Source organism: Eublepharis macularius, chromosome 18, assembly GCF_028583425.1.
Source record: "Eublepharis macularius isolate TG4126 chromosome 18, MPM_Emac_v1.0, whole genome shotgun sequence".
Classification (NCBI taxonomy): domain Eukaryota; kingdom Metazoa; phylum Chordata; class Lepidosauria; order Squamata; family Eublepharidae; genus Eublepharis; species Eublepharis macularius.
The window spans coordinates 21127349-21138080 of record NC_072807.1 but is presented as its reverse complement, the minus strand read 5'-3'; positions in this window follow the sequence as shown (position 1 = coordinate 21138080).

Genomic DNA, 10732 nt, shown 5'->3' with positions numbered 1-10732 from the left:
CTCCAGACAAAGTATGGCTAAGATGACGTGTTAGATATTACAATCAATCCTTCATCAACATTGCCAGGCAAGATGTGAGAAGATCGAAGTTTAATTGCTTGGGAGCAAAACTTGGCTACCTGCCGAGTGGTCTCCATACTTTCATCAGACAGAAGCCTATTTATGTTGGCCAACTCAGAAGTGTCTGTAGAACGCTCCAGTAACGGAAGGATATGCACAGCGCGGATCACATTATAAAAAGGACAGCAAAAGAACATATGGGCCGTCGTCTCTGTCTCACCACTATTGCATGGGCATAGTCTCTCTGCCCAAGGGATCTTACGGTATCTGCCCTCGATGATTGCAGATGGCAGAACGGAAAACCTAGCAAGGGTGAAAGCTCTTCTTTGGTTGTTATTTTCCAGCATGTATAAATAAGGAGCCGGGGTAGAAAGGCAATTTTTAATTTTTTGTTTCTCATTGCATTGTACAGCTCAAGCACCATGACTGGTTTGAAGTCTAATCTCACTTGTCACAATTGGGCAATGCCATTAACATATGGGTGATGTAAGGAAGGGAGTGGAGGGGACGCCGCTGCACACGAATATCTTGTTTTTCAAGTGAATTGAAGGTGAATGTCATTCCCGAGTTAGAGGTGTAGGATTTTTGTTTGCTAAGAAGCAAGGATTGTTTTCAAGACTGGATTATTTCCAGTCTTTATCAATCTATGTGAAAGCAGTAAAGTCCAATAGAGGAGGTATTAGACTTGGGTGCTAAGCCTCTAGATTTGAATCCGGGACATGCCCTGTAGCTTTGGGCAGTATGTTTCCCTCTGTTTTCACTGAAAGGGGGGATCAGCTGTCTCTCCCATCATTTTTATTTTATTTATTTATTTATTTACATGATTTATACCCTGCCGTCTTCCCCAGTGTGGACTCAAAGCAGCCTACATCATTCTCCTCTCCATTTTTTTTCCCTCACAACAATCCTGTGAGGTAGCTTAAGGTAAGCATATGGAACTAGCCCAAAGTCACCCAGTGAGCTTTCCTGGCAGTGTTGGAATTTGAACCCAGAGTCTCCCAGATTCCATTCTCACCACTTCACCACGCCAGATGAATGAGATCAAGATTGTCAACCGTTGCTTGTTTTGTTTTTAATACAGAAATAGTTTGCAAAAGAAGAAACAGAAAACTTTTTATTTGTAAAATGTAGCAAAGCGTTCTTCTTTCAAAAGATCAAATAGAAACGAAAACTGGGAGAGCCACAATGCTAACCTAAGGCCACTTTCCCGAGAGTAAATCATGTTTAGTAGAATTCTGAGTCTGGATTTTTTTCCCCTGTTGGTTTGCTCAGTTAAAGATACAGCTAGCAAGATCTGAGCAAGTCTGTTAATGATAAGTCACCTTGGAGGTCTTTCATTCACAGGGTCGCTGTAAGTCAGAAGCAACATAAAACACACAAAACATCCCCAAAGTAAGGAACAAATCTGTAACTTTCCCCTCCCCTCAAGGATCTAACATGTTTTTAGTTGTGGGAGGCTCATACTTTTACATGGCTGCAACTTGTCCATCAAAGGAATTATCTGCTGCCTTCCTACACAAAATCCCACATATGTCACTTCAGATATTCCAGTCTGGCATTTCTTAGGCTTAGTTAAACCTGCTTTGCGATTATTAACTCACCTTCCAAAGGATGCTGAATAATCTCTAAAACCAAAGAGTAAAAGTAGGAATTCATATGGACCATCTGGGGTGGCAAAAGCAGTTTTGGTCTTTGGATCCATTGCTAAAAGTCCCTTAAATCTACAATACGATAATTTCAGCAGACCCAACTATAAAAGTATTGACCATGCTAGGCATGGAGGTACGCATTGTATATTTCCTTTTCAATGTTCTATAGAACACCACCAATTGCAACCATATAGATTAATTATTCCGTTGTTTAAATTGTGAGGTGCTAGACATCTTGCCTGGCTTATTATTCAAATTTCTGGAAATTCTCTTGTTACCTGTAAGATCTTTCCCTTATTCTTCAAAATGATATACTCTGACCAGTTAAGCTCTTTCATACCACCTTTCTTTTTATAATTTAGAAGTTTTTTGGAGAGTTCAGACATCATCCTTTCATACCCACGTATACCAAATTCGCAGTTTCATAAGGCAGTGCTATCATGTTCACGTCGGCCACTTTTGATTTCCTAGATGACTTTTTTGATCTTGTGGGCTAAGTAAGTCTGTCTTGAATAACATACGGAAGTTCCCAGGTTCCTTTCAGTTTGTTGAAGGTTAGTAGTGAAAAAATAAGAACTTCCCACCTGATTTTCAAGCTCTCTGTTCCTTGCTGTTTTATCATGCTGTTTGTGTGTGTGTATTCTCTGCTCCAATTTTCTTACTCCCACACACTGGCTTCTACAGAAACCTGTGTTTCCAAACTCCCAAGCTGCTTCTCTAAGGTTCTGGAGTTTTGAATCTTTTAGAGTTTTTAAAATGTTTTTTCATTTGAGATTTCAAACCCTTACTGCCTTCTCTGAATTTGGAAGCTATCTGATCCTCATTTGTTGAATCAAGTTCTCCAGGTCTTCAAATGCTTGTTCTACTTTCCCTTCTGGACTTTCCAAGTGATAATCCTTTCCCCCCACACCCTTTGGAGTATTTTCTTGCCTCTTCTCTCAGTTAAAGAGAGGAATTGGCCATTGGTTACACCAACCTCAAATAAATCTCTACCGTCCAGCAATAGCCTTGAAAGCTTTGAAAGGCACATTTTCAAATAAATGTCCAAGAACTATACCCTGTTTTGAAATTAAGGCAGACCTTAGGAGAGACAAGCCCTCCTTTGTTTAAAAGTGGTCCATCTTTAACCATAAACAATTCTTTATATATTTAGGTAAAAGGTAAAGGTAGTCCCTTGTGCAAGCACTGAGTCATTACTGGCCCATGGGGGGGACGTCGCATCACGACATTTTCTTGGCAGACTTTTTGTTACAGGGTGGTTTGCCATTGCCTTTCCCAGTCATCTACACTTTCCCTCCAGGAAACTGGGTACTCATTTTACTGACTTCAAAAGGATGGAAGGCTGAGTCAGCCTGGAGCCAGCGACCTGAACCCGGCTTCCACCAGGATCAAACTCAGGTCGTGAGCAGAGCTTGGGCTGCAGTACTGCAACTTACCACTTTACATATTTATTTACCTAGAAAATTTCTCCAGATAATCTGTTTGAGGCAGTTTACAAAATAAAACATGATAAACATAAAGCAGCTGAGCGATCATTAAAAATGGTTTGTTCTGGCACCTAAAAAAAAAAAGTGGGGTTGGCATCAGGCAAGCCACAAAGGGAAGGGCATTTCAGAGATGAGGTGCCAGCACTCAAAAAGCCCTGTTTTTAGTTGCCACCTGCCTTATCTCTGCAGGTGTAGGCTCAGAGAGCTGGGCTCGTGGTAAAGTGGGCAATTTGAATATGGATCACAATGAAGAAATCAGAAGAAGATTGAGACTTGGAAGAGCAGCTTTGAGGGAGCTAGAAAAGATCCTTAAAGATAAAGATGTCTTTCTGGGAACCAAGATCAAGATAATCCAAACTATGGTATTCCCCATTGCCATGTACGGATGTGAAAGTTGGATGGTAAAGAAAGCTGACAGGAAAAGGATGGATTCATTTGAAATGCGGTACTGGAGGAGAGTTTTGCAGATACCATGGACAGCCAAAACGACAAATAAGTGGGTACTAGATCAAATCAAGCCGGAATTCTCCTTAGAAGCTAAAATGACAAGACTAAAGCTATCATACTTTGGTCACATCATGAGAAGACAAGATTCTCTGGAAAAGTCAATAATGCTAGGAAAAGCGGAAGGCAGCAGGAAAAGAGGAAGACCTAAAACGAGGTGGCTTGACTCAATAAAAGAAGCCACGACCTCCAGTATGCAGGATCTGAGCAAGTCTGTTAATGATAGGATGTTTTGGAGCTCTTTCATTCATAGGGACGCCATAGGTCAGAAACGACTTGACAGCACATAACACACACACACTCCCATTCTAGTCAGAAACTCTTAACTAGTACTCCACACTGGCAACACCGTACGCTTCCCTGTCCAGACTTAAAATAGCCAATGTGGTGTAGTCGATAGCATTGCCCGACGATCTGGGAGACCCAGGTTTGAATACCCGCTGTGCCAGGGAAGTTTGCTGGGTGGTCCTGGGCCAGTCACACACTCACAGCCTAATCTCCTTCACTGAGTTGTGAGGATAAAATGGAGGAGAGAATAGTGTAAGCCACTTTGGTTTCCCAAAGGAGAAGGTGGGGTATAAATTAAGTCATAAAATAGCTGTGCAGGAAACTGTGGCTGCCATTACTATATGGATAGCCACCAGTGCCATCTAAACCCATTAATTTCACTGAAATTAGAAGCGTGGCTCTCTGCTTAGGAGGGCACCGAGCATCTCTCAGGCTGTTTGGTTCTTGCCCAAGTGATCAGAACAGTAAGGCTGCTATATTTTCAACAGGCCAAGCATGGAAATGAAGTTTTTAGCCCCAAAAGAGCAAACGTGTGTGTGAGAGAGACACAATCACATAACACCGTTTCATAACTGAGCTGTCAAGTGCATCTGTTCAGGTAATTGGCACAGCCTGATCTATAATCATACTCCATTATCAAATTGATGCGCTGTCTGTTATCTCTAAGGAAGCCAGGTTGCATTGCCCTACAGAAAGTAGCTTGAGGAAGCAGGAGCCTACCGTTTTTAGCTGTACAAAGAATTTTATTCCTGACTCAATGTGACTTCTTATCTAAATTTTCCTTGTCTCTCTTGTATGGGCTGATTTGAGAGCCCAAAGGCTTGAAAGGGGCTTGGGTGGAGACATCTAGCAGCAGGTATCACACGGTGGTAATCTGGTTTCAGTGAGCTTTTTCCAGAGAGTAAGGAAAGATCCAGTTCTGCAGGGCCCAGGAGGGCTCCTGGAAAAGGCGATCGTTCTTTTAAAAGGTTTAAACTCAACGGAGTGCTTTAATGCTGAAACAGCATTTATATAGCACAAAAATAGCATATTTTTGCACCCACCACAGGGGTCGCTGGATTCCCCCAGCCCCCTCATCTGTTTGAGCCCTTTGTAAACAGCTGTACTGGCCCGTGCAAAATCCAGAACAAGAAACCAGGTAATACTGCTGTTACCCAAGGTAATAATGACCTCATTTGGCTTCTATTTGATATACCTTGTGAACCCTTGTAAATTTATCTCAGCCGTTGTTAAAATATAGCCTACCAACTGCTTCCTTCTGCTCTCACCCTGCAAAGAGAACTGTACTTCTCACATGAGTTTTTGAGTGACATTTTGACTTTGTAGGACTATATTTTTTTCAAATAAGATGACTCTCCTGCTGTTTTTTAAATCTTGCCAAATTTGCAAGTGCATACCCTCTTAAATGTTTACTGAAATGTCTTTGAAATTGACTGTACCGATTCACAGTGTGAAATCCTTCTCAAGTCTCAGTGAGAAAGGCAGACTATGGGAGCAATCCTAAGCAGGTCGACTCAGAAGTAAGTTCCATCTTATTCAATGGGGCTTACTCCCAGGAAAGCGACCTTAGGATTGCACCCTATAAATAATGTGAATCCATGAATAAAAACCACTCCTCTTTCCAGAACGCAAGTGCTAAAAATTCAAACATCCGTGGCAATAAAATCACAAGTCCATCAGCATCTTACACCAAAGACTGGCAAGAAAGGGGCTTAAGATCTTCTTGACCTGCAAAATCTGATCCCCCCTCCCTCTTCCGTTTCTAAAATTTTGTAATATCTCATCTGATGAAGAGTTCTGATGAACTCGAAAGCTTGTGAAATGTTTTGTGTGATTTTTGGTTGCCCCCAATAATCGTGGGCTTTGTAAATGACCAGTCTCCGAAATAAACTCAACATCAACTACTTGGAAAGGCCTCATGGTATAAATCGTATGTGGTTGGATAATGCAGCTACCACTAATGAAACCAATGAAAGGTCCTTTTTGTTCAGAGGCAAAGCAGTTTTCTTCTATCCTTCCCAATCATAGTGTGATCACAAACCCATAACATTTGCAGAAAATACATATAGAGACCTAGTTGTCGAGCACCTGCATTGCAGCCCTTTGTTGTGTCAGTGCAGTCAGGTGCATCCTTTAAATGACTGGCACGGGATACAGTCTGCAAATTTACCCGTGATCCAGACAATATTTCTTTTAAGTTGTCATTGTGGATGCTGTTCACCAGGAATTCTGTGTCACTCTTGAATCCCACTTATTCCACAGACACAATAAGTCAAATTTTGCCCCAATTCCTGGGCAAGCTATTCCTGAGGAGCAGCATTTCAGGGTGCTTTGGGGGCTGCTACAGGAGAAGGGTGTCGGGGAAAATAGCTTTTCTCCTTGCCCTTGTGGAAATCTAGGCAGGCTCCAATCCCTGTTGCAACAAGCCACATTGTGGTTCTCTCTCGGTCACGTAAGAGTTTTAAAAACTAGTTTTGGTGATGGGGGAAGACTACAGTTCCCATGGGTCAGTGCAAGTATGCATGTGAACAATCTGATCTAAATTTGGACAACTTGGCAACCATTGATGGGCGTTAGGCTATTATTGTTATTAACTTCATTTACAGTCTGCCTTTCTTACTGAGACTCCAGGGGGATTACAAAATATGAAAAGCAATTCAATTGGAGAGCAAGGACCTCCATAAACAATGGAGTAGGACTAGGATTACAGGAAAGCAAGGCAAATAAAAGCTGCCTAGGTCAATAAAAATATCTAAGGTATGATGTACCATAATGAAGAAAGGGGGTTGCAAAGGTAGAGTACAGTGTAGTAGAGAAAGGGAGTTGACGTGGACAATAAACATTGCAATAGAATACAATATTTTATTCCTTATAGAAGCTGCTCCCATTATACTACCACACGCTAAGCCACATAGAAACATCAGCTTAGTCAATGGGAAAAGTCAAAACTTTTTTTCCTTTTAAAATATCTCTCTTCATTTGGAGACAATGCTAGCAGCCTACTTGGCGCAAGGTGCAGCATCAGCCACAAAACTTTATGTTATCGCATGTGCGGAGTCATCTCCCTCAGCCCCCCCCCCCCGCCCGCCCCCCCCAAGGCAGATTTGAACTGTTTGGCTCCAGCTGTACTCCGTGTCAGATAGTCGGCAACCACAAGCGCTACCTGCAAAGAGGGGCAGGAGCCAAGATGGCAAGCGATCAAGCATCTCTTATCAGGCATCTCTGATCAGGTGTAGAATTCCTCATATCACCTTTCATCAAAAACATTTTGGAGGACAAGGAAAAAAAATCTGCTCCAGAGACTTCAGTGTTGCATTTTGATTTCTTGTTCATCTGCGCTGCACACCTCATGCCTTTTGTTTTTAGGAACCAATGTCTTTTATTATTTTCCCACAGCAGGTTTTTTTTTTTTACACATCCTATTTCGGGTTTGCCAGGATTTCTGTCTCGCCTTTGGCTTTGAGCTATGCATTTACATTCCCTTCGCCCAAGCCTGAAGAACGCTAGCTTCTCAAAGGCTCAAATAGGTTCTGCTGAGTAGGAGAGAGTCTTTAAAAATATCTTTTAGAAGAACATATTAAACAAGGGCAGTAATCTTTGCCCATCCCTGGTTTTCTATGGTGCAGAATTTCTTGACTATCTAGATGTTTGCCTCGGGTGAACTAAATTTGCAAATATAGGGAGACGGCCATCTTCTCAGCCAACTCATGCCTTTCGTGGGAGCAAGAACCCTTTTTTGGGGTTTCCTCAGGAGGTTACTTGCACATATTGGGGGGTGGGCAGTGTTGACCTCTGTCACATGGAACAGGAGTATCTTGATCAGCAACTCAAGTTTTCTCTTCTACAGTACTTTACTTCTTGCTTTTTCAACGTGAATCCTTTAGAGCAAAGGACAGCAGCCCATGGCCACACCCAGCCCCTCAAAGAGTGCCATCTGGCCCGCTACGTGCCTCCACTATCTGCCTTCCTCAAGAGAGTGCTGGGAATGTATTAAAGAGGAGTAAGAGAGGGCAAGAGGAGGGGCAGTAAGGGCCAAGCTAGATGTGCAGATGTCGGGTCTGGGTTTCCAAGACTGAACTCGAGTTCCCTTGCAGCTACACAGCAGCTTTGGGGAGTAACTGTTAAAAACAAAGGAGACCCTAAACGGCCTCAGAATGTCTCCGTGGGGGGAGGGGCTCCTCCATCCCCCCTCAAGCTGTTTTCTCCTATCAAAATAGCAGAGGAGAGAGTTTCTCCCCCTGTTTTTTCTTCTCCATGTGGAGTAGTAAAAACGGGGGGAAACGCCTCCCGTGCTATTGTGACACGTGGAAATGGCTTGAGGGGGGGGAGGGAGGAGCCCCTCTTTCCCCAGGGAGGCATTCTGAAGCCATTTGGGCTCTCCTTTGTTTTTTTTTAACAGCCATTTACTTTTTAACTGCTGTATGGCTTCCAGTCTTTTAAAAACCCGCAAGTCTAGCTTGGCCCTAAGTTTGAAGGCAACCAAGTCAATGGGATTGTTTCAAATGAGCCTGGAACTTATTCATGCGGCTGAAATAAAACACAGCTTGCCTCATGGCAGTTTGCCATAAAGTTGCCAATTCTGGCTTGGGAAATTCCTGGAAATCTGGGGGCAGTGCCTGGAGAGGGCAGAGTTTGGGGAAGGAGTTCAACAGGGATGTGATACTACAGAGTCTGCCCTCTGAAGCTGCTGTTTCCTCCAGGGGTCTGGAAGTGAGTTGTAATTCTGGGAGAACTCTAGGAGGCTGAGAATCTTACCTGACTGTTAAGGAATTTCTATGAGCCCTATTCTAAAAGACCTATGTATGAGCATTTATTTGAGTTGACCCGTTGCACAGAAGGCAAAAATTATTTGTAAGCAGATTCCTTATGATGCTGTGGTTAAGTAGGGTTAGAAAGCCCTATTGCAAGGACAGTATCTCTCTTATTTTGACTTTGTACTCATGGACTTACCTTGGATAAACTCTTTCAGGAAAACACCCAAGATTCCTTTGTGGCACCAGACATGGAGCATGTTTATATTACAGAGAGAGTTTACTGTCTTGTCAATCAGGCCTGTATTGGTACCATGCAGGGCTTTTTTTCTGGGAAAAGAGGTGGTGGAACTCAGTGGGCTGCCCTCAGAGAAAATGGTCACATGGCTGGTGGCCCCGCCCCCTGATCTCCAGACAGAGGGGAGTTGAGATTGCCCTCTGCACAGCAGCGCGGAGGGCAATCTAAACTCCCCTCTGTCTGGAGATGAGGGGGCGGGGCCACCGGCCATGTGACCATTTTTAAGAGGTGCCAGAACTCCGTTCCATTGTGTTCCCGCTGAAAAAAAGCCCTGGTACCATGTCTCCTGGAGAATTTGATTCTGAAGAATTGTTTGTATCTAGTTTTGTATAACAATTTTATCTCTTTTCTGTGAACAATTAACTTTGGGAAGTATATAAGATCCTCTGCTATGGCGGATCTTTATGCATGTGTAGGAACATGGCACTGCATCTGGGTTTTATTGTAAATAAAGCTCATTAATTCTTTATGGATCGCTTTTGGTGTCTTAGTTAATTGTGGGTGATGGCTGTGGAGAAATGTAATCTGGAACGCAGAGTACCTTTAAAGAAATTTTTTCCTTGCTGATCTATGCAAAATTGGACTGGGTGCCCAGGGGTTCTCTGCAACAGTGTGGAGGATTGCACCCTAGTACATCAGTCCTCAAGGCCACCTCTCCAATAAGATCCCACTTGAGAAAGAAGTTAAGCAGGGTTGTATCTTGGCCCCTCTACTTTTCAACAACTACATCAACTCCTTGGTGCAACACCTAAGAAATCCAAGCGTCCACTCTCCAAAGCTTTCAAATAAAACGATGCCTGCCTTACTATACACAGATGATACTGTCACCCTATCCCACTCATAAGTGGGTGTCCGGAGAGGCACTCCGTGCCTTTACTATACACTATAAAGAGGAGCAGCTGGCGATAAATTACCAAAAAACGCAAGTTCTCATTTTTACCAAGAAACATCGAATCCACAAATGGCAAATAGACGGCTATAACATCAAACAAACAAAAACCTAAATATCTTGGAATAGTCTTTCAGTCATCTGGACATTGGAGAGCCTAGGCATTGCACGCTGCACAGACTGCCTATAGAGCATCCACCGCTATTTCAAGATTCCGTTTTACCAAAGGAGCCAGTTTGGTGTAGTGGTTAAGGGCGGCAGGACTCTAATCTGGAGAACCGGGTTTGATTCCCCTCTTCTCTGTTTGAAGTCACCTTGGGTCAATCACAGCTCTTTCACACTCAGCCTCACTCTCCTCACAGGGTGATTGTCATGAGGATAATAATAACACACACTTTGTAAACTACTCTGTGTGTGGCATTAAGTTGTCCTGAAGGGTGGTATGTAAATCAAATACTATTATTTATTCCTGCCACAATCAAGGTCTTTCAAGGAAAGGTTGTATTTCATCTCTCATACGGTTCTCAGCTCTGTATATACAAAGCCTATTGGAAGCAGTACAATCCAAGTTCCTTTGTAAGATCTTTGGAGTCCCTTGGTGTACATCAAAAGCTCTCCTTAGATTGGAAACTGGGCCAATCCCCTTGGAGACTCATATGTGGCTACTTGCATCCACCTACTGGTTAAAACTCATTTTTAATCTGGTAGACCTGGGTACCTCTGATCCTTGCTGATAGTCATCGCTTATCCTGGCAAAGAGCAATTGAGGGGAAACTCCAGGAGCATAGCTTCTCTGACCAAGTCTT